The sequence below is a fragment of the Macrobrachium nipponense genome, chromosome 32 (assembly GCF_015104395.2).
Source record: "Macrobrachium nipponense isolate FS-2020 chromosome 32, ASM1510439v2, whole genome shotgun sequence".
Classification (NCBI taxonomy): Eukaryota; Metazoa; Arthropoda; class Malacostraca; order Decapoda; family Palaemonidae; genus Macrobrachium; species Macrobrachium nipponense.
Window position 1 is genome coordinate 62,745,861 of NC_061094.1, and position 5,000 is coordinate 62,750,860.

Sequence of the window (5,000 nt, forward strand, 5' to 3'; positions counted from 1 at the left end):
ATATATATATATATATATATATATATATAATATAATTATATATATATATATATATATATATATATATATATATATATAGTATTTGCTAATAGACATACATATATATGCCCACCGATCACGCACTGAGGCAGTGTGTGTGTGTGTTTGTGTGTGTGTGTGTGTGAGGAGTCTCTGAGTGCATGGCAAAGGATACATGCAATATAAACAAAGCGACGAACGAAGCACATTCACGTTCGATCTTCGTAACATCTTCGCAATTAGCCTGCTGCTGCTGCTGCTGCTAGATCTTCTGGAGGCAATAACAGATCGTCGCTAACGACGCGAGTAAAATGGAAGGGAATGGCAGAACGATCAAAGCAAGGCCAATAGTTGCCGCTGCTTCGTTAGCGCTGCAATAACGGCATGGGGGGCGGGTGGGGGGCTATTTGTGATGGTAGGGTAGGTTAAACAGACAGAAGACAGAGAGACAGACGAAAACGATGGGTAGACTGGGGAACAGAAAAAAATTCGATGGGTTTCTTTTTGTGAAACTGAATTCCCACTGAGGAACAGAGAAAGATTCAGTGGGTTTCGTTTTGCATTAAATCGTGTCTCCTTTTTTTTAATTTGAATTCCCATACACAAGCTTATTCATACGGATTTATAACTTTTCAGTGAAATGCATCGAAAAATTGTTTATCAAAGGCACAGGCTATAATACAATGTCATGTGATTTTTCTCTTGACGAGGTTGTCACAACAATGTTAGTTTCGGAATCAAATCTTGATATTTAATCTCCGAAGTATCTTATTTTCCAAAGAACCTTAAGCTCAAGTATTTCAGAGGATATTTTCGGGGCCGGCAGCTATTTATTAGTACAATTGACAGCTTTCTTGTATATTAAGTTGCTATTTTCATATGCTGAAGCCACTGAACACTTCAGAAGAGAACAAAATTTTGTTGACAGATTACAGAATAAAACCGCACTTTACAAAAATGCATAAATATAGTCCAAAGTTTTGTTCAACCGTTTCATATCTGTCTCACTGTAATCATGATTCTCATTTTTCTCCTCTCTATCATCATCATCATCATCTTTTCATCTATCCACCTCGCCTCTTATTCATTACGCTTTTACCAACATTTACTAACCTTTCATTTTCTCTCTATTGATCCTTTCCTCCAAGCTATGCTCTGTTACTTTGACGATCTTTTTTTTTTTTTTTTTTTTTTCTTTTGAAAGATCCGACTCGGAGCTTATCAAGATGCAGGGTGGGATGCTGCCTCTCCCCATATGCAGTTCGCCTCTGGTGTTATTTGGAGCTTATCCCTATTTTCAAAAGCGCTGAATCAAGGGCAATCATTGACAATTCTTTTTCCCAGGCGGGACTTGCAATTTCATTTCCGTTGTGAGATTTATTCATTTTATTTCTCTCTTTCTTTTCCTTTTTTTTTTTTTTTTTTTTTTTTTTTTGCTATGTCGGAATTCTCAAGAGGGTCCTCACTCTCAATGTGTTCTATTCATCCTTATTTTTACTTACACAATTTATCGCTTTTATATTATTATTATTATTATTAATATTATTATTATATTATTATTATTATTATTATTATTTTATTAAAAATAATGGCAGAATTCACAGATTGATTTTGTACAATATTCTTTCAATTCTCCTTATGATTTTCCTTTCTGGCACCGCTGGTATTATAAAGCAGCTGTCCAATGTTTCATCGTGCTGTAGGTCGTCAACGTTACCTGTTGACGACCCCAGCCTGTCCCTGATAACCAGTTTTGCTTTTGATAACACCAGCCCGCCCGAAATTTCCGTTGACGACCTACAGCACGATGAACATTGGACAGCTGCTTTATAATACCAGCGTGCCAGAAAGGAAAATCATAAGGAGATTGAAGAGATATTGTACAAAATCAATTCTGTGATTCTGCCATTATTTTTAATAAAACTTGTTTGAAAGAAGGTCTGTTTCCAGCGTACATTATTATTATTATTATTATTATCATTATTATTATTATTATATTATTATTATTATTATTATTATTATTATTATATTATTATTATTATTATTATTATTATTATTATTAATTTTTCTTATGTCTTGGCAATCTTAGGAGCCCTTAATTTTTGCAATCTTCCATTCACCATTTACTGTAATTCGCCTTTTACCATAAGTAAAAGATGTTTCATTATTAAAAAGTCACAATACCATGAAAATCAAGCCGTGGTTTCTTATTCTCTTGGCAAACCACAAGAAAACAATTCTTTATAGTTTATGAAAGTACCCTAATTACTGTCTAAAACCGGGAAAAGTGTAAAATTACTCAATGTGAAACGTGAGGTATTACATTTCACCCCTCGTCATTTTTTTTTTTTTTTATTATGAAATGTTCCGAAAATATTTACTGGGAGGAATTATAAAAAAAATTATCTTAATCCTGTTTTTATTTCTTTTAATTCAATCCATTCTTCTAGAGAAGGAAATTTTTCTATCACCATCACTTTACTTATTTTTTCTAAAGCGTCCCTCATCTATTTTTTTTTGAGTATGAAATATTTCCGAAAATACTTTCTGGGAGGAATTATGAAAAAAAGAATCTTAATCTGTTTTTTTTATTCGTCCATTCTTCAAGAGGAGCAACTTTTTTTGTATCATCACCACTTTCCTTATTGTTTCTAGAGTACAGAAACAGTTTCAGAAAATGTTTTCTAGAAGGAATTATATATATATATATATATAATATATATATATATATATATATATATATATATATATATATATATATCAAATCTTTGACAATCTTCATTTCCACCAAATTTCATCCATTTTCATATGGCACGGTTCATGGCTTTCGTCAGCAAATCAAAAACAAAGTAACGACCTGTTAAGTCTTACCAGTCAGTCAAAAACAAAGCATCTACCTGTCGAGTGTTAACAGTAATTGAGAAACAAAATATCTAACAGTTAATAAAACACAAATTATCTACCTGTTTAGTGCTAACAGTTAATAAAAACAAAATATCTACCGATCAAGTGCTATCAGTCTATCAAAAACAAAGTATCTACCTGCCAAGTGCTAACAGTCAATTAAAAACAATATATCTACCTTGACAAGTGCTAACAATAACTTAAAATAAAGTATCTGCCTGTCAATTACTAACAGTCAATCAAAAACAAGGCCTCTACCTCCTAAGTGCTAACAGTCACTTAAAAACAAAGTATCTACCTGCCAAGTGCTAACAGTCAATCAAAAACAAAGTATCTAATTACCAAGTGTCAACATTCAGCAAAAACAAAGTAGTACGTATCTACCTTTTAAGGGTCAACAGTCAATCAACAACAAAGAATCTTCCTGCCATGCGCTAACACTCAATTTAAAACAAAGTATCTACCTGTCAAGTGTCAATATATACCCCGAACTTCAAATCCCCAAGCGTACCCGACCCCCGCCTCCCACGGCTCATCGCTCCCAGCAAACTGTCTCATCAGGCGCAGACGAATGAGTTAAGTCAACAAGTCCCTTCCGGGCCGTCAGCTGCATTGCTTGCTTGCTTGTTGCTTGCTTGCTTGCTTGCTTGCTGCTGTGATTCTCGCTTCGTGCGTGAGGTGAGTCAGTGAATCAGAGGAAAGTCAGTGAGTCAGAAGTGAGTCAGTGAATCAGCTGCTATCCAAATTGGACAGGATTCGTATCAATCAATCAATCAATACATATATATATATAGATATATATATATATATATATATATATATATATATATATATATATATATATATATTGGGTACTGAGATCAAATATTATGCTTCAATGGAAAGATTAGCGAAACAAGCATATTCTGTCAGGTATTAATTGTTTCTTGTGCCTACCTATGGGTTTTCCATACGAGGTTTATATAATTATCTTATTTTCATATTCACTTGACATCTTACAACAATAAATACGTGAGATAAATGAAAATATTTTTATGCATAGAAGCTTACCAAAGGATACTAATACCTGGTATTACTTCTTAGAAACGAAAAGAAATAAGTATATCAGATCTGCAACGCGAAGTTCTTTTTCAAATTGGATTAAACTGGGCAATTCCTTCAAAGAGTGAATTTATGTTATTTTGACGAAGAGGGATTATCATTCACGAATTAATCTAGAGGCAAATAAATTTAATCCTTTTCATTAGAATCGTAAGAATTCTCCTCGAATTTTGCTCGTTTATATATATATATATATATATATATATATATATATAATATATATATATATATATATATATATATATATATATATATATATATATACACATATATACATATATAAATGCATATATACATATATACATGTATATATCTCTCTTTTTTATATATTTTTTGTTTTTGTCACTGACATAAAATTGATGATAAGGATACGGGTGTTCTTATGATACTGAAATCTATCCTTTTAAGAATAAAATGACAACAAATTATGGCCGAAATATAGCTCGTTTCCATCTTGGCATTAGACGAAATAATACATTTTCTCTAATCACACGAGTCTCCTATTTTGCCTTAATTTATTGCGCAGAATAAATAAACAAAAGCAAAACTGCTTCATTAAAAATATATATATAGGGTATTCCTTCGAGGTTATTTACCAGCTTTCTTCTCTTGTTTATAGTCACCTTCTTTATAGAAGAATTTCCCCATCTCTAAGTCTTCCTCGCAATCATCCACCTGGTCTATAAATCTCCTGGATAGTCTAACCGCGTGAAAAAGGCCCTAACTCTCTCTCTCTCTCTCTCTCTCTCTCTCTCTCTCTCTCTCTCTCTCTCTCTCTCTCTCTCTCCTACTTTATGGATCCTCGAATCCCCAGAAAATTGCGTAGTTTAGAGATGCTCACTCCCGAAAAGGTCCATTAAATACACAGCACCCCTTTCTGCGTCTTCATTTCAGGGTTCAGAAATATGGAGACGAAACAAAAATTTGTATTTTTTTTAGTTTGGCTCCAGGGAGAGTTTCTTTATAATACTGATGAG